The 20,409-nt window shown below is 41.2% G+C and overlaps 1 pseudogene; it reads left to right on the top strand.

The window, feature by feature from the left end:
• Positions 1-311: 311 nt before the first annotated feature.
• Positions 312-1,731, top strand: LOC129070084 (elongation factor 1-alpha 1-like; annotated as a pseudogene).
• Positions 1,732-20,409: the final 18,678 nt, after the last annotated feature.

Genomic DNA, 20,409 nt, shown 5'->3' with positions numbered 1-20,409 from the left:
AGCCTAACTGATTTAGGGAAGGGAAATATTCAGCTCTGTTTCTAGCCATCTTTTTCAACCTAAGGGGGACAGGGAGAAAACCTGAAACACTTGTGAGGTTCACAGTCTAAAGGCACAGGCTCAATAAAAGATTGAGACCTACTCATAAAACTGTAGAATGCTCCCTGTCCCTCAAACCTCACCGCCATGCCACTGAAGGCTTATTTACCAGAGTTCATTATGGTACATTATGTTTGGCTATCAAGAAAAAAATTACAGCTTTTTTCGCAATGGGTTTGCCGCCAGAACACAGGTGTCGGGAAAACCACCACTAAATCAAAGCCAAAATGGGAAAGGAAAAGACTCACATCAACATTGTCGTCATTGGACATGTAGATTTCGGCAAGTCTACCACTTCTGGCCATCTGATCTACAAACGTGGTGGGATCGACAAGAGAACCATTGAAAAATTTGAGAAGGAGGCTGCTGAGATGGGGAAGGGCTCCTTCAAGTATGCCTGGGTCTTGGATAAACTGAAAGCTGAATGTGAGTGTGGTATCACCATTGATATCTCCCTATGGAAATTTGAAACCAGCAAGTATTACGTGACCATCATTGATGCCCCAGGACACAGAGACTTTATCAAAAACATGATTACAGGCACATCTCAGGCTGATTGTGCTGTCCTGATTGTTGCTGCTGGCGTTGGTGAGTTTGAAGCAGGGATCTCCAAGAATGGGCAGACCCATGAGCATGCCCTTCTGGCTTACACACTGGGTGTGAAACAGCTGATTGTTGGTGTTAACAAAATGGATTCCACTGAGCCTCCCTACAGCCAGAAGAGATATGAGGAAATTGTTAAAGAAGTCAGCACCTACATTAAGAAAATTGGCTACAACCCTGACACAGTAGCATTTGTGCCAATTTCTGGTTGGAATGGTGACAACATGCTGGAGCCAAGTGCTAACATACCTTGGTTCAAGGGATGGAAAGTCACCTGCAAAGATGGCAGTGCCAGTGGAACCACGCTGCTTGAAGATCTGGATTGCATCCTGCCACCAGCTCGTCCAACTGACAAGCCCCTGTGTCTGCTCCTCCAGGATTTCTACAAAATTGGTGGTATTGGTACTGTCCCTGTGGGCCAAGTGGAGACTGGTGTTCTCAAACCTGGCGTGGTGGTCACCTTTGCCCCAGTCAATGTTACAACTGAAGTCAAATATGTTGAAATGTACCATGAAGCTTTGAGTGAAGATCTTCCTGGGGACAATGTGGGCTTCAATGTCAAGAATGTGTCTGTCAAAGATGTTCGTCGTGGCAATGTGGCTGGTGACAGCAAAAATGACCCACCAATGGAAGCAGCTGGCTTCACAGCTCAGGTGATTATCCTCAACCATCCTGGCCAAATCAGTGCTGGTTGTGCACCTGTTCTGGATTGTTACACAGCTCATATTGCTTGCAAATTTGCTGAGCTGAAAGAGAAGATTGATCATCGTTTTGGGAAAAAGCTGGAATATGGCCTGAAGTTTTTGAAATCTGGTGATGCTGCCATCGTTGATATGGTACCTGGCAAGCCCATGTGTGTTGAAAGCTTCTCTGACTATCTCCCTCTGGGCCTATTGGCCGTTCTTGACATGAGACAGACAGTTGCTGTTGGTGTCATCAAAGCAGTGGACAAGAAGGCAGCTGGAGCTGGCAAAGTCACCAAGTCTGCCCAGAAAGCTCAGAAGGCTAAACGAATATTATCCCCAACACCTCCCACCCCAGTCTTAATCAGTGGTGGAAGAACGGTCTCAGAACTGTTTGTCTCAATTGGCCACTTAAGTTTAATAGTAAAGGACTGTTTAATGATTACAATGCATCATAAAACTTTCAGAAGGAAAGGAGAATGTTTTGTGGACCATTTGGTTATTGTGTGTGTGGCAGTTTTTAAGTTATTAGTTTTTTAAATCAGTACTTTTTAATGGAAACAACTTGACCAAAATATGTCACAGAATCTTGAGACCCATTAAAACAAAGTTTAATGAGAAACCTGTGTGTTCTTTTGGTCAACATTGTAACTTTATGTTTAGGTTAAAAGACTTTTAAGAGTAGTCCATAACCTATTTCTGGTGTTATGTCTTTATATCTGCTGATAGTTTAGAAATGAATAATTCTGTTAGGGATTTTTTTTTTGGTGGGTGGGAATTTTTTCACTTTGTCCTGTTTATGTAGAAGGAATCTGTTTATGTAGTAAAAGCTATGGGGGGGGGGGGCGCTCTGGTGCAACACTAAGTAGGTTGGGACAAATAGGCAAAGTAACTATGTAAGCTAGTTTATAAAGGCCAAATTTTGGTATATAAAAGTCCACGTGTTTCATATGAAATTTGTAGTTAACATCACTATTGAGTAAATTTGTTAATGTCAAATTTTAGTTTCAATTTTTATTGAAATGTGAATTCACGTTTATAAGTGATGAGCTAGTTTAAATAACTTAAAGTGAGGCTTAAATAGTATTGAGCACTGTCTTGCTAGTTAATTGTATCTAGATTCTAGGAAAAATAAATGATACTGGAAGTTGGAAAAAAAAAGAAAAAAACTACAGAGTAATGTCTCCAAGATAGCAGTACAGGAGATTTGGAATCCATCCTCTCACAAAGATCAACAGTGACAGCTATCCATAATAAAGACAGCTCTGGGAGAGCATGTATGCCACTTAAGGAACTTCAGCAGCGTATCAGAACAAAAAAAAAAAAAACAACAAAACAAAACTGGACAGTAACAACACAGAATGGGAAGGAAGACCACTCATGCGCTCTCCACCCTGTGCATCATCCTATCCCCTCACTGCTCAGCCTCATATTGCTCAGCACTGAGAGGGAATTCTCCAGCTAACTAGAGTTCCCCTTGCTGAGAAAGAACAGTTGAAAAGACAAAGTCAAGTAAGAATATAAAAAGGTCTCTTTAATATACAAGAAAATGCTCAGTTCAACTCAGATGCAGCAGCTATCAAAGCAGCCAGCACCAACTACATTTAAATCAATATAATCGCCACAAATGTGTCAAAAATTTAAATTACTTATAAAAAGAAATGACTATTTCCACAATGGCTGTTAGATTTGGTTAGAATGGTGAGTTAGCAGAATAAGTAAAACCTCTCTAAGTTTCTGATATTTGAATAGAGGCTAGAGTTATTGATAAAAATAGTGGTAAAATAGAAAACATGCAAAGTTATATTTCTTTTTTTCTTTTTGGCTTAAAAGAACTTATATTTATTTTCTTATAGTTCTGGGGGTCAGAAGTCTAAAATGGATTGGCAGGGCTTTATTCCTTCTGGAGGCTCTAGAGGAGAATCCATATCTTTGTCTTCCCCATTTTTTAGAGGCCACCTGCATCCTGCTGTGGTCTTTTCTCAAATCTTCAAATTCAGCAACATAGTATTCACAGATCAATCTCTCTCACCTCTGTCTTCTGTCACATCTTCCATCATCCCCTTGCCTCCTGCTTTCACTCATAAGAACCCTTTGTGTTTACTCTGGACTTGCCTAGGTAATCCAGGATGATCCCCCATTTCAAGTTCCTTATAAGTTATATTTATTGATGCATAAAACCAGTAAAAAGAACCATGATAAAGACTGAGTTAAATTCATGACTAAAAGTAAAGAAAATAAGTTAGTTGTTATGCATTAGAAGTATGTGGATCAGTGATCAGAAAATGTGAGTGGATTAAATGTTCTCACTTAGTGACAGGTAATTTCATATTGTTAAGCACCCAGCACTTAGAAATATAGTGTTTATAACTGTAAAATAAATGAGCAAGAAATATGTGACTAGGTAGATGAAAACAGGTCTCAGCACCTAGAGAGGATGCTGGTTTGGAACATACTGGAAAATGCAATGAGTCAAGAAAATAGAATAACTGGTACATACTCTATAAAAGAGAGAAAAGGCAATTATTTGTATGATTATTCCTCTGGAGAATTCAAGAGAGTGTGGTGAAAAGCACACTTAGTCACTGGACCCGCATGGGTTACCTGAGCCAATGTGTTCACCACCTTCCATATGGCAGAGCACAGCTTGACCACCATATGTAGAGCGCAGCTGGCCACACAGTAGGACTCAGAAAATATCTCTTGAAACATAAATAAAGCCACTACTTAATGTAATAAGGGGCGATTAATTATGAAGATATAGTAATTCTGAACCCAAGTACACCCTAAATTATACATATTCCTTAAAATAGAGCAAAAGTGGACAGAATCATCAGGTGGCACAGATACCTCCCCAGTGGCAGTGAGCGTCTTTGCAGGCACCTGTCACAGTGCGTGAAAGCACATGCTTCCTAACCAGGAAGGCTAAAAGGGGATTCTCACAGGTGAGCCTGCCACAGCCCAGGGCAGATTTGCAGCAGGCTCCAGCCATATTGAGAATTGATTGTGGGCTCAGGGGAGGAGGAGAGTGAAGAGCAAAGGCCAGTCTCCAAGACCTCAGAGAGGGGACAAGGAGTATCCAAAGCCTCGGAAAATACAGGGGATATGTCAGTCCTTCGTCCTCTGTCTTTCACCTATAAGAGCTTGTGGACCTCACTGGACCCCTCGCCCTGCCTCACACCCAGCTTCTTATTTCTACTTTCTTCCTGTTTTCTTCTCTGTTTCTCTTTTTTCTCTCTCATTTCCCTTTTCACCTCTCTATGACCACTCCACTGGCCTTCATGTGGAAATAAAGTACATGCCAATTGGTAAGCTGATAGTAACAGCAAATGATGCAAATAATAAGTGTTCAGAATAGGGGCTAGACTAAATCAGTTAGGGGACATTATTCAGCCATTACAGGTGGAAAGGTCCTTTTTATATGATGGGGAGCAAGGGAAGGGATCAGACAACAGAACAGTAAACAAAAAAGTAAGACTATTTCCAGTATTCGTAAGTGCTAATAAAATCTAAAATGGGGTAGTGGGTAAGAAATTGATTGGCAAAGGGAAGTAGGATAAAGACTATCTGAGACAGGTGTATCCTGCAGGTACCCGACACTCCATTCACCCCAAATTAACTCTACATTTCTTGCCTAAGCCTGTGTTTTTTCTATTCTCCACTCTAGTACATGTCACCACCATTTGCTGGTTAAACCACTTATAATCTGGGCTCACCTTTGACATTTTACTCCTCCTTCTCCAGGCCAGATTAGTTAAACTAAGTTATAGCTTTGGGCATGGCTTACTTCCCCCTCTGTCTTGCTTATACCACAGCAGCAGCCACCTGCTTACATTTGCAGTACTCCAATAGTACTTTGAACTGAGTGCCACTCTTTCAACACTCTTGATATTTTTCAGTCCATCATCTGCCATTATACAGAGAATCACATTTTATTATTTTAATTTTCTTTCCATGTATATTTTATTTAATTTTTTAAATGTATAAATCATGTTTATTCTATTACAGTTCTCTCAATATTCCCCACTTTACTCCCCTCCACTCATCCTACGTCCACCCCCACTGTCAATTCCCACTCTGTTGTCCATGTCCATGGGTCATACATACATGCTTTTTGTCTAGTCCTTTCCCCTTATTTTCACCATTGTCCTTTTTCCCCTCCCCTCTGGTCACTTTCAGTCTGCTCCATGTTTCCGTGCCTGTGATTTATTTTGTTCATTAGTTTATTTTGTTGAATAGAGTCCACTTATAGGTGAGATCACATGGTATTTGACTTTCATCAATTGGCTTATTTCACTTAGCTTAATATTCTCCAGTTCCATCCATGTTGTTGCAAAAGGTAGGAGCCCCATCTCTCTCTCTTTCTTTCTTAAATGCAGATTGATTTTATATATATTTTTAGATGTCAAAGTCAATTATAAAATATTAAAGAACTTAAAACCATTATAAAGTCTCAGCAATTAAACCAACATGACACCAGCACAGGAATAATCAACTAGATCAATGAAATATATTGAGCATTCTAGACACAAATGTATATATCTAACAATATAATATATAATTAAGTTGATATGTCAAATCCATGGGTAAAATAAGGCTTATTCAACAGATAAGGTGCATGGACCATTATTACTTGAAATAAAACAAATATAGAGGAGAGAGAAGATGGTGGAGGAGTGAATGGGAGTCACGCTGACCTCCTCCCAAGACCAAACTGGAATTGCGACTAAATAGTGGAGTAATCACCTGGAAAACAATGGAACAATAGTGGGAGAGGAGCCTTGGAGCCGCGGACAGTGGATTCGACTCTCACACATCTGAATGGGTGAGAAATGCGGTGGAGGCTCGAGAGGGTGGGCTGGGCGCCCACAGGCACTAGCACCAGAGGGACATTGAAACGGCCAGTTAGTTTCCCCCGAGAAGAACGGGGTCTTAATCATAAATAGGGACCCCTAAACTACAGCAGCTAAAACCAAGAAAATACAGACAAAACACAACCCCGAAAAGCTTAGGGGCGCTCTATGCCATAGACAGGTGGCTGAGGGTGCAAGGGGACATTTAAAGGGCCAACACAAAAAATTGCAGTGGCAGCCACCTCTGGGCAGAGGTGGCAGCAGGGTGGGCTGGTGCCTGGGAAAAGACTGGTGAGGGAAACTTTGTGAAGAGAACTGAGATGGCGGACGGTGGAGCCCAGATGATAACTCACCTCCCACTCTGTAGCTACCATCTCTCTCAGGCATAAGGGAATCAATTAACTTGCCTTTTGTGCGCTCTGCACACAGCTTGTGCATGTGAGCTGGGGGACTGGCTGGAAGAGCCTTGAGGAGAGACTGGAGATGGAGGCATTGGGGAAATAATGGGAGGAGGAACCAGGGAACCACGACTCCCTCCCTGTTTGGTAGTCTCCATTGTGGTCTGGAAAGGCACGCCCCCAAAGTGGCAGAAGAGGGGCCCGCAGGAGCCAGACTGCCTGTGATTGAAACGCAGGCCACACAGGTGATGGATCCTTGGCCAAAGGGGTCACAGAACTGCCCAGAGACCCCTGAGGAGAGACTAGAAACAGAGGCATTGGGGAAAGAATGGGAGGAGGAACCTGGGAGTGCCAACTCCTTCTTCTTGTCGTAGTCTCCATTGTGCGGGAAGAGGCCACACACCCAAAGAGCCAAAAGCTGAAAAGCACACATAGACACCCCAAAAACACCCAGTGCATACGCGCACACTTGTGCCGAGTGACCAGCGAGGGTTGGCGATCATGGGTGTGACCCGTGCGGGCTGGCGAACGCTTGCACTGGCTGCAAGGCCTCCCACCGATTGGCACTGATATGGCCTGCGAGGGGGTGCACAGAACGGCAAGGGCAGGGGTAAATTGACCCGCCCACCTGCGATTGCGGAGCGGCCCACAAAATTAGTAGATCCCCTGCAGAAGGGGTCACAAAGCTGCCCAGAGTCCCCGGAGGAGAGACCGGAGAAAGGATGAACTGGAGAGTCCTGGAGCTGACTTCCTCCCACTTCTGTAGTCCCCTTTTGGAGAGGGCAAGCAACACACCCAAAGAGCCAAAGGCAGAGAAGACACACAATCGAAGACCCTAAACTGACCGGTGCTGGGGAGCTCGCAGGCCAGGGGGTCCGGATGAGTAGGCAAGGTCGAGAATAAGCCCCCTAGTCTGGGGAAAGCACATGCGAGCCCAGGCAGGTGTGGGATCCTGCTGCACCGGGAGCATGCTCAAGGAGCCAGCATGAGAGTGCAGAGCGATCCCCAAAAATAGCCCAGCCCTGACCAAAGGGGACACAGAGCTGCCCCAAGCAGGAGTCAGACACAGACAGTAGACTCCTGGAAGGCTCAAACAAACAAGCCAAAGTTATATAGGGTCAACAATACATCATCAGAGGCAGGCCCAGAAAGAAAAGGAAAGGACAAAAATACTTAACAGACTCTCACAAAAAAGGGAAGAAAAAGAAGTTCCCCCCAAATTAGTGGAAAATGGGACTCCCCACAGAGAGAGCTAAATGAAATAGAGGCAAGGGAACTACCAGATATTGAATTCAAAACAATGGTTCTAAGGAAGCTCAATGAGCTCAGCCAGCTCAAAGATAACTATGAGAAACTGCAGAGAAACTATCAGGATCTTACAGCAAACTATATCAGCTTGGAAAAGGACATAGAAACTATCAAGAAGACACAAGAGGATATGAAGAATACTATTTCTGAATTGAAGAACACAGTACAAGGAATCCAAAGAAGGCTGGATGAAGCTGAGGACCAAATCAGTGAGATGGAGGATAAGGTAGAAAAAAGCTCCCAGAAAGAACAAGAAATGGAAAAAAGACTCAAAAAGAATGAAGAGGCATTTAGGGAAATGCAGGACAATCTGAAGCACAGCAATATATGCATAACAAGGATATGAGAAGGAGAAGAAGAGGAGCAAGAGATAGAGAACCTCCTCAAAAAAGTAATGATGGAAAATTTCCCTAATTTGAGGAGAGAAAAGGTCTCATGGATCCAGGAGGCACAGAGGACCCCACTCAAGAGGGACCCAAGGAGGCCCACTCCAAGACACATCATCATTAAAATGGCAACTATCAAAGACAAAGAGAGAATCCTCAAGGCAGCAAGGGAGAAGGAGAAAGTAACATAAGAGGGGGCCCCTGATATGGCTAGCAGCTGACTTCTCAACAGAAACACTACAAGCCAGAAGGGAATGGCAACAGATATTCCAACTCATTAAAAGCAAGGGCCTACAGCCAAGGCTGCTCTACCCAGCTAGGCTTTCAATTAAAATACAAGGGGAAATACGGAGTTTCCCAGACAAGAGAAGGCTAAAAGAATACATCTCTTCCAAACCAGCACTCCAAGATATGCTAAAGGGACTGGTTTAAGAAGATGAAGGAAAAGAGGTACAAAGAGAAAAGATGAGTAAGTTTCAATCAGTAATATTTCTCAATGTGAATGGACTAAATGCCCCAATCAAAAGACAAAGGGGAGCTGAATGGATAAGAAAACATGACCCACACATATGCTGCCTACAAGAGACCCACATCAGAGCAAGAGACCTACACAGATTGAAAGTAAAGGGATGGAAAAAAAATATTCTAAGCAAATGGGCATGAGAAAAAGGCCGGGGTCGCCATACTTGTATCAGACAAAGTAGTTTTCAAAACAAAGGCCATAAAAAGAGACCCAGAGGGGCACTTTATCATACTTAAAGGAAGAATCTATCAAGAAGACATCAACATTGTAAACTTCTATGCTCCCAATATAGGAGCCCCCAAGTTTATAAGGAAATTGTTGGATGACTTCAAAAAAGATATATACAGCAACACACTGATAGTAGGGGATTTCAACACCCCACTGTCAAAAATGGACAGATCTACCAAATAAAACATTAATAAACATATTGTGGTGCTGAATGACACACTGAATCAAAGAGACTTAACTGACATATACAGAATCATACACCCCAAAGAAGAAAAATACACATTCCTTTCAAATGCTCATGACAGGTTTTCAAAGATAGATCACATGATAGGACACAAAGCAAACCTCAGCAATTCAGGAAAATTGAAATAATACCAAACTTTTTTTCTCGGACCACAAGGGCTTGAAACTGGGATGAACCTCAAAGAGAAACTTCAAAAACTTGCAAACTCATGGAGACTGAACAGTGGACTATTAAACGATAAATGGGTCAATAATGAGATAAGAGAAGAAATCAAAAAGTTTCTGGAAACCAATGAAAATGAACAGACAACAGTCTAAAATCTATAGGACACAGCAAAGGCAGTCCTGAGAGGGAAGTTCATAGCAATACAGGCTTTCCTAAAAGAGAAACATTTCAAATAAAAGATATACCACTACAACTTCAAGAACTGGAGAAACAACAACAAATAAATCCCAGAGCAAGGAGAAGGAAGAAAATAGTCAAGATTAGAGTAGAACAGAATGAGATAGAGATGAAAAAAACAATTCAGAGGATCAACCAATCCAGAAGCTGGTTCTCTGAAAAGATAAATAAAATTGACAAGCCTTTAAGGAGACTCATCAAGAATAAAAGGGAGAGGACCCAAATCAATAATATCAGAAATGAAAGAGGAGAAATAACAACGGATACCACAGAAATACAAAGGATCATCAGAAACTACTATGAACAATTATAGGCCAAGAAATTTGAAAATATTGATTAAATTTACAAATTTTTAGAAAACTATAATCTTCCAACACTGAAGGAGGAAGAAACGGAAAGCTTGAACAGACCGATAACAGGTGGGGAAATGGAAGCAGTAATCGAGAAGCTCCTGGGACACAAAAGCCCAGGGCTGGACAGTTTCACAGGAGAATTTTACAAAACATTTAAGGAAGAGCTAATCCCTGTCCTTCTCAGACTATTCCAAAAAATCCAAGAGGAGGGAACACTCCCAGACTCTTTCTATGAGGCCAGCATCCCCCTGATCCCAAAACCAGATAAAGACCCTAGAAAGAAAGAAAACTACAGGCCAATTTTGCTGATGAACATAGATGCTAAAATCCTCAACAAAATATTGACAAACCGCATCCAGCAATACATTCAAAAGATTATCCTCCACGATCAAGTGGGATTCATCCCAGGGATGCAGGGATGGTTCAATATTCGCAAATCAGTAAACATGATACATCACATAAATAAAAGAAAAGACAAAAACCACATGATCACCTCGATAGATGCAGAAAAAGCATTTGACAAGGTACAGCACCCATTTATGATCAAAACACTCAGTAAAATGGGAATAAACGGGGCATTCCTCAACATAATAAAGGCCATATATGAAAACCCTACAGCCAATATCATACTCAACGGGCAAAAACTGAAAGCTTTCCCACTAAGATCGGGAACACGACAAGGATGTCCGCTCTCACTGCTTCCTTTCAACATCGTGTTGGAAGTGCTAGCCACAGTGGTCAGACAATAGAAAGAAATAAAAAGCATCCAAATAGGAAAGGAGGAAGTAAAGCTATCATTGTTTGCAGATGACATGATAGTGTACATAGAGAACCCTGTAGACTCTACCAAAAAACTCCTCAACCTAATAAGTGAATATGGCAAAACAGTAGGATACAAAGTCAACATTCAGAAATCAAAGGCATTTTTGTACACCAGCAGTGCAATAGAAGAAGAAGAAATCAGAAATAAAATACCATTTGACATAGTAGGAAGAAAAATAAAGTACCGAGGCACAAATTTAACCAAAGATGTAAAAAACCTGCACGCAGAAAATTATACAACATTGAGAAAAGAAATTAAGGAAGACACAAATAAATGGAAGCATATACTGTGCTCATAGATTGGAAGAATTAATATCATCAACATGTCCACACTACCCAAAGCAATTTATAGATTCAGTGCAATCCCTATTAAGATACCAATGACATATTTCACAGAAATAGAACAGACTTTTCAAAAATTTATATGGAACCATAAATGACCCTGAATAGCCTCAGCAATTTTCAGAAAGAAACACAAAGTAGGAGGGATCACATTACCAGACATCAAACTCTATTACAAAGCCACTATACTCAAAACAATCTGGTACTGTCAAAAGAACAGATCCATAGACCAGTGGAACAGAATAGAAAGCGCAGAAATAAACCCAAGTCTCTATGGGCATCTAATATTTGACAAAGGGGGCAGAAGCATAAAATGGAGCAATAATAGGGTGTCAGCAAATGGTGTTGGGAGAGCTGGATGGCTACATGCAAAAAATTGAAATTGGATCATCAGCTGACACCATACACAAAAATAAACTCGAGATGGATAAAAGACTTAAATATAAGTCGCAACACCATCAAAGTCCTAGAGGAGAACATTGGCAGGAAACTCTCAGGTATCCCACGGAGCAATTTTTTCACCGATATGCCTCCTAAAGCAAGGGACATAAAGGAAAGAATAAACAAGTGGGACCTCATCAAAATAAGAAGCTTCTGCGTGGCTAAAGAAGACATCAGCAACATGAAAAGGGAGCCAACCGTATGGGAAAATATATTTGCTAATGATACATCCGATAGAGGTTTGTTCTCCAAGATATATATAGAACTCAGTTGACTCCACTCCAAGAAGACAAATGATCCAATCAAAAAATGGGCAAAGGACCTGGGCAGACACTTTTCCAAGGAGGAGATACAGAGGGACCAGAGTCTTTTGAAAGGATGCTCAGCATCACTAGCCATCAGAGAAATGCAGATCAATATCAGGTACCACCTCACACCGGTCAGAATGGCCATCATCAACAGATCAACAAACAACAGGTGCTGGCGAGGCTGTGGAGAAAAGGGAACACTAGTACACTGTTGGTGGGAATGCAGACTGGTGCAGCCACTGTGGAAAGCAGCTTGGAGTTTTCTTAAAAATCTGAAAATGGAACTGCCTTTTGATCCAGTGATTCCCTTGCTGGGACTATACCTAAGTATACCAAAATGCCAATAGAAAAGAACCTATGCACCCCAATGTTCATAGCAGCACAATTTACAATAGCCAAGTCTTGGAAGCAACCTAAATGCCTATCAGTAGATGATTGGATCAAAAAATGATGGTACATATACACAATGGAATACTATGCAGCTGAAAGAAAAAAAGTACTACTACACTTCGCGACAGTGTGGATGGAACTGGAGAGCATTATGCTAAGCGAAATAAGCCAGGGGGCGAAAGACAAATACCATATGATCTCACCTATAAGTGGAACCTAACCAACAATACATAGATGCAAGGAAAATAAGACCAGCCACACTGAAAGGAAAAGAAATCAGCAGAGACAAGAGGGGAGTAGGGAAGGGGCGGCGGAGAAAAGGAAGGGAAGGGGAAAGTCAAGGAACATATAGCAAGGACTCATGGACAAAACCAAAGGGGAAGAGCTGAGGGAGGGAAGGAAGGAGGGGGAAGGGAAAGTGGTGGGGGGAAGGCAGAGACAAATGTACTTGAAAAAATAAATTAAAATAAAGTTAAAAAAAACAAAAAACAAATATAGAGCCCTATTTCACACATTATACAAGAAATATTCAGGTGAGTTAAAAATCAATATGAAGAATCTAACGAGTTTTTGAAGAAAATAGAACTAATATTTTCCATGACCTGAAGTAAAATATTCAACCCCAGAAGCTATAAATATTGCAAGTAGGACTATATTAAACATTTAACTATATAGTAATATCCATATAAAAATATTAAAGGACAAGGAATAGAATAGGAAAGTATTTGCAACACATCTAAAACATGGTTACTAGGTATTTTTTTTTTTTTTTTTTTTGGGAAGAAAGGTCTACAAACCTTTAATCAATAAATGCATAAAAAATACCAAAAAGTCATTTAAAGCTTTTTTAAAAAAATAATAGAAATAGGCAAGAAATATATTAAAACATGTTTAGTTTCAACAATAGTAAAGAACAATTAAAATAACGTCATTTTTACAATCAGATTAATGAGTATTACAAATATTGGTAATATCAAGTATTGTTGACTGCGAAATGAAGTGGTATTCATAGAAACCTTTTCTTCATCTTAAAGCAGTCTCTTTAGCATATTTTGCAGTGCTGGTTTGGTGGAGGTGTATTCTTTTAGCCTTCTTTTGTCTGGGAAACTCCTTATTTCACCTTCCATTTTAATTGAGGACCTTGCTGGGTAGAGCAGTCTTGATTGCAGGCCTTTGCTTTTCATGACTTGGAATATGTCTTGCCATTCCCTTCTGGTTTTCAGTGTTTCTTTGAGAAGTCAGATGCTAGCCGTATCCGGGCTCACTTATTTGTTACTACCTCTTTCTCCCTTGCTTGCTTTAGGAATCTCTTGTTTGATATTTGCCATTTTAATGATGATGTGTCTTGGTTGGCCCTCATTGGATTCCTCTTGAATGGGACCCGCTGTGCTTCCTGGACTTGTGTGACTTTTTCTTTCCTCCAGTTAGGGGAGTTTTCCATCATTAATTTTTCAAACAGGTTCTCTATCCCTTCCTTTCTTCTTCTCCTTCTAGTACCTCTATTATGTGGATATTATTATGTTTCAGGTTGTTCTGCATTTCCCTAAATGCCTCTTCATTCTTCTTGAGTCTTTTTTCATTTCCTTGCTCTTTCTGGGAGATTTTTTCTACCTTGTCCTCCAGCTCACTGATTCAGTCCTCTGCTTCATCTAGCCTGCTTTTGATTCCTTCTACTGTGTTCTTCAATTCAGAAATGGTATTCTTCATGCCCTCTTGTCTCTTATCAATAGTTTCTATGTCCCTTTTCATGCTGATATAATTTGCAGTAAGTTCCTCGTAGTTTCTCTGTAGTTTTTGGTAATTCTCTCTGAGCTCACTGAGCTCATTGATATTCCTTAGTACTGTTGTTTGGAACTCAATATCTGATAGTTTACTTGCCTCTATTTCATTGAGTTCTCTTTGTGGGGAGTCCTCCTTTCCCTTCAAGTGGGGCATATTTCTTTGTCTTTCCATTATTTGTGAGACTCTTCTTTTTTGCTTCTGATTCTTTAATTGATCTGTCTTTATTTCCTGAATTTGTAGTGTGAACTTCTATGGTTGGAGGCCACTGGTTTTCCTTTCTGGATCTGCCTCTGATGATGTCAGATGTTGACCTTGTATGACATTAGGTAGACTATTTGAGATCTCTAGGAATCTATTGTTTGTGTCTGTGTCCTTCAGCTGTTAATCTACTCACTCTGCACTCAGAAGGGCACCTTAGACAGCATAGGGCGGGGTGGAATCCCACCTGGGGGAGGGGCTATTGGGTCTTTGGACTCTGCTGCCTCTAAGGGGGAGTGGTATCTGACTGAGTAAGATGGCTGCTGCCACATGGGGGATGAATCAGCACTGAGATCCCAACAGCTACTCTCTCTATTTTCTCCCCAAAGCCTCTTTCCATAGTCTCTCCTGACGTGTCTCTAGCCCACTCTGCCCCTGCCTTTGCCGGAGACCAGGGTAAGTGGGTGCAAATATAAATTTTGCGTTTGCCCTTTACAATGCTCTTTGCGTCTCCAGCCTCCTGTCTCTGGCAGAGAGCAACCCTGCTGCTTTCCACAGCTCCTGTTTTCTGTGTACTTTTTGGACTCTGGTACTGTGAGCTAGAGTTCCTCGTTTTTGGTCTAGATCCCACTCTTCTCTGGGGGATCCAACTGGCTGTTTCAATATCCTTCTGGTGCTGCCACCTGTGGGTGGCTCGCCAGCCTTCTCAGGTCTGCACCTTACTCCTTACCAGCGAGATGCACAAAAGCTGATTCTTCTGTCTTTGAGGTTACAAGGCTCCTCTCTCGCTATTGTTCAGTTGTTTGTTCCAGGTGATTTCTCCACAATGTAGTTATAATTCCAGGTTGTTTCTGGGAGGAAGTTAGTGTGACTTCCATTCACTCCTTCACCATCTTTATCTCTCTTGAGAATCACATTTTAAAAATTAGAAATCTTACAATGCCCGACTTCTAGACCTTCATGTTTAAGCAACTGTTTTTTAGTTTTCAACTTTTTGGGTCACCCAATGGGTAGAGTATAATTGTGAGAGGAGGGGCAAAGGAGGATATGGATAACAGATGGTGGGACATGAGTATAAAAGAGGTGATGGAACAGATATGGTTTCCAACATGCTACAGAGAGAGGTTCAGATTGAACTCCTAGGAGTTGATGAATCAGAAATAGAAGTTTAGTGATATTTGTTAAACCTATAAAAATAACTAGTGAAATGTCTATCCATCCACCAATCCCTCTAAACATAAGAAGAATAAGAGGAAGAACAAGGATAAGAAGGAGGAGAAGGAGGAGAAGGAGGAGGAGGAGAAAAGATAAAGAGCTAGCATGTGAACTAAATTCTCATCTTTTATGCAAGGAAAATATGACCAGCAACACTGAAAGGAAAAGAAACCAACAGAGACAAGAGGGAAAGGGGGGCACAGGGAAAGGGAAGGGAAGGGGAAAGTCAAGGAACATATAGCAAGGACTCATGGACAAAACCAAAGGGGAAGAGCTGAGGGAGGGAAGGTGGAAGGGGGCAAGGGAAAGAGGTGGGAGGGAGGCAGAGACAAATGTATTTAAAAAGTAAATAAAAAAATACAAAAAAAATATGAGGATAAAATAATAAATTCTCATCTTTTATATCAAGGACCCATTATACATTTCACGAGTACTGGTGAATGTAACCAAATGTAAAGAGTAGGAGTGGGTGCTTGCTTTTCATCATCTTAAGGTCTTCTCTACATTTGATTTTTACTTTGGGACTTCAAAATTTTTATAAAATTAATTATATTTATTAAGGGGTAGAGCATTACAGAAATAATTAACTTAGAAAGTGACATTCCTGTGTAATTTCATTCCAAAAGCACAAGGCTGTGAATGGTTCAAAAGCTTCAACTTTTATTTGAGTTTAATAAACCATTATATATATTCGTAGAAAATAAATCTTTCTCTGCTTAGAGCTTTACAAATTGCTTGTAACATTTATATAGAACAGATAGCTTTCCTTGTCAGTACATGCACATACTTTTTTTGATTTTTGAAATCTCATTTCAAGGATACTACATATCTAATAGTCTACTTTGAGATATATTTGGACTAATTTCCTTTTTTTACTCTTAGAAATTTTCTTGCAGTAGATAATTTTCAGTCAACTTTGTGCACACAGGCAAATATTTCTGTGGGATATAATCCTAGATGCAGAACACCATGTTAAGGAATATGTGACCTTGAAATGTTTAATGGAGATTGTTAAACAATTGTGAACAAAGACTGTTGGATTCCCACTCTGCCAATGTTGATGAAAGAACCTTATCTAGAAACCATTGTTATTGTGCTTATTTTTTTCCAGTGTGTATGATAATATTGACATTTCATTGTTGGGTTAAGTTGAATTTTTATTGTTGAGAAAGTTAAGTATACTTTTATATGTGTAATACAGATATTTACATTTTTTCCTGTAATTTGTGTATTTGTGACCTTTATCCAAGTTTCATATTGGATTTTTGTCTTTTTATACAAAATTATTTGTAATAGCTCTTTGATATTATGGATATTAAAATTTTCTGTCACATTTGTCAAATTCTTATCACTTGTCTCACTTCACACACACTAGAATGGCTATCCAAAAGACAGATAATAATCAGTGTTTTCAAGGAGGTATAGGAATTGGAACACTCATGTGTTGCTGAAGGGGATGTAAAATGGGGCAGCCCCTTTGGAAAATCATCTAGTGGTTCCTCAAAAAGTTAAACATAAGGTTACCATGTAAGCCAATAATTCCACATTAGGTGTACACCCAAAAGAAATAAAAACATGCCCATACAGAAGCTTGAACACAAATGTTCATAGCAGTGTTATTCATAATAGCCAAAAATGCGGAAGCAACTCAAATGTCCACCAATGGATGAATGGATAAATGAAATGTGTTATATACACCATGGAATATTACTTGGCAATAAAAACAAATTAAATAACAATGTATGCTACAACATGGGTGAACCTTGAAAACATTCCAGCATGGTTGATGCCAGCTGATGCCTGTCTAGCTGGTATTTCTGGTGACAGCTTCTGCCAGTTGTAGGGCCCCAGCTTTTTGGCCCAGGCACCACGGATGACCTCTCTTCCACAGGGCCTCTCAGTCACAGATTCCCTGAGCCTGGCTGTTTGGTGCCTCTTCCTGCCTCCAAAATCATTAACTCACATAACAAGACTCTGACAGAAATGGCTGTGGAGATGCTTTCTGTTCCAACTAGGTTAGCTGAAAAACCAGGAATTTAGAAGGTCAGAAGGCTTGAAACAAGAGTGAGAACTTCTACACTGGGACAGACACTGGTGGCTCTTGGTGAGCCTGTGAACTGAGGGGTGATGGTGTTGCTCACTTGAGCTGCATCAGAGGGGCGGGGCTTACCTCACAAAGGGGCCATACTTTGTGACCAGCTGTCTGAGGAGTATAGTCAGAGGACAGAGGAAGCCCTGAGCTCAGGTCCCACTGACACACTTGACCAGGTTCAAGCATGAACTAAATGTGTAGAGGACAGAGAGTGGCCCACCAGTTAGGAGGTGGTCAGATCTCAACTCTCCAGAAAAGAGAAATATCACCTGTGGGCCAGGATACCCAGATCAAGGCTCAGCAAACAAGGAACTGGGAAGAGCTTGGTTCTGAGGTGGGTCTGGGTATAGCTGGGCTGAGTAGGAGATGATAGTAATGCCAGGGTGGCCTCCAACTATGACTCAGGCCACACAGAGCAGAAAGGCTCACTGTCCAAAGTTTGCTATTCAAATCACACGTGTATAAAATCAGTGTATGCCATTGACCGAGAAGCAAGGTAATGAGAAGAGGTTAATATGCTTAAGATATGGGGTAAGTGGGGCAGAGGCAGGCCCTGGGCGAGCCATGTTCTCTTCTGAATCAGCCTCCTGCCTATAGGGGCTATGAGGGCCCACAGTATAGGTTTGAGCAAAGTGGCCCAGCAGGTCAGTCACGCACAGAGGTGGGTCTGCCTTGCTCTTGCAAGCTGGGCATGCTGTGCAGCCTCCTACACAGCCCCATATTTGGTTTAAGTTTTCTGGGGAGAGGACATATGGGGCCAGAATGGCATCATACAGTGGGCGGCCAAAAAAAGACTTTCTGAGTATGGCATTTTGCATGTATCTCAGGCATTTGATATCTGATAAATGTTAGGGTCACCTTCTATGTTCAACTTAGGCATGCGATACTGCTTCTCTATAATGAACACAGCTGGATTCTGCCTGTTAGGCTGCCAAGTCATTGTCTACATATAACACATCTTAATCATTTTTCCTGTCTCACAAACTACATCCTTATTTATCTTATATAGTGGAACAGAATCCCCTCAAAAGCAAATGCACTTTCCAAGCTGTGATGTGTACACACACATGTATCAGGTTGAGTGGGTCTGAAGGTTCATGTCAGGGCAAGCAATGAAGTAAAGCTCTCTCTGTCAAGTGGCAGAGGCATTGGCTTGACTTCTTTGTGAGTCACATTTTCCTCAGGGTAAAAGGCCCCATAGGAATGGCGATGATTAAATGGAATAAAACATGTACAATCCTTATTACAGGGTCTAGTAAGACTCACCAATACTCAATACATAGATCCCAGGGCGATTACTAGTGAGCCTGACCAGAAAGAGGAGTGATCCAGTGCACAGTTTTGAGGCCTGTACAAATACTTTCTTATGTGCTCCTGGAAAGGAAACAAATGAGGATTTTTGAGACCCGTGTTCTCCCTGTGACAGCGTATCTGCTGCAAGTCCTAGTGCCCATCTGTGTACACAGACTTGATACAGATAAGCACCTTTGCTGGATACACAGGGATCTTGCAGAAATGTCATCTGGCAGGGAAGAAAGGGGTATGTGTGTGCATGCGTGTATGTGCATGCTCCCATGTGTGAGTGCACAGAGGTATGTGTCCTTCCAGAAAGAAAACAGCTCAGATGGGAAAATGGACTGAATTGCAATTGAAGATTTCTCACATGGCTTCTCTTTGAACAAAAGAAATACAATGTTTACAGAGATTCTCTCCTTTTCACCCACAGTAGTGCTAAGAGAAGTTGGGGAGTAGAGGCATCAGGGCTAGCCCAGTTCACCCCTTGCCCCTGCCCTGGAAGGACAGTGGGAACTCAGCCTGTGCTCCCTGGGCTGAGGTACCATGGCCAGACTGTGCCCAAGCCTACTGCTCCTGGTGGCCACTATGGGTCTTGTGTCCAGAGGTGTCCACGCCTGGGGCTCATCAAAGGTGGTGAGGAAATTTGAAGACATCCCGGAAACCTACGTCTATGTGCAGCAGGCACTGTGGTTTGCCATGAAAGACTTCAACAAGGTCAGCAAAGACAAGTACGCCTTCAAGGTGGTGAAGGTTCTGAAGTCCCAGGAGCAGGTTGGTGGACATTTATTTGCTCCTCAGTTTTCTGCATGTCTGTAGTTATGGTATGGTCATTATCCATCGATGGCTACTGAGACCAGAGAGTGGAAAGCAGCTCAGAGGTGTCTTTAGCCAAATACATGAATTTAGTTTAATTTTTAACCCTTTATTATTCTAGGATGAGATAGAGAATATCCATTAAAATAATGTAAAATTGATTATGGTCACATCATAGGTAAGAGCCCAGAAAGGCTCTTAAAGAGACCAAGTTTGGAAAACTTTGGGCTAATGTCATCAAAATGAATGATAACAAGGATAAATTATTATACAGTGAACAAACAAAGAAATTGCAAGCCCAGCTTTCACTGATAAAGAGAACCAGGGCAGAGAAGGGAAGGCTTTTCTTTACCAAAAAATGCCTACTTATAGATGTAAAAGAATATCTAGATGTAAAAGATGTAACAAAAAATCACCTTTTGCTACCACCATTGTAATAAATAATTCAGGCAAAGATCATCAATAATCCCACAACCATTGGATGAGAGAATACTGGAGAAAAAGTTTCTGCAGGGATTACTTACTTAATTATAATAGGGAAGAGATACACTTTCTGGTGAATGCCTCATTCAACAAATACATACACCAATACTGGGACAAATCCACACTATGTGCCCTTGATGTGATAGC

This window comes from Pteronotus mesoamericanus, unplaced genomic scaffold, assembly GCF_021234165.1.
Source record: "Pteronotus mesoamericanus isolate MK-2021 breed Mesoamerican mustached bat unplaced genomic scaffold, CSHL_Meso_final contig_245, whole genome shotgun sequence".
Lineage (NCBI taxonomy): Eukaryota > Metazoa > Chordata > Mammalia > Chiroptera > Mormoopidae > Pteronotus > Pteronotus mesoamericanus.
The sequence above is the reverse complement of the archived record's forward strand: the minus strand, read 5'-3'. Positions and strand labels throughout refer to the sequence as shown.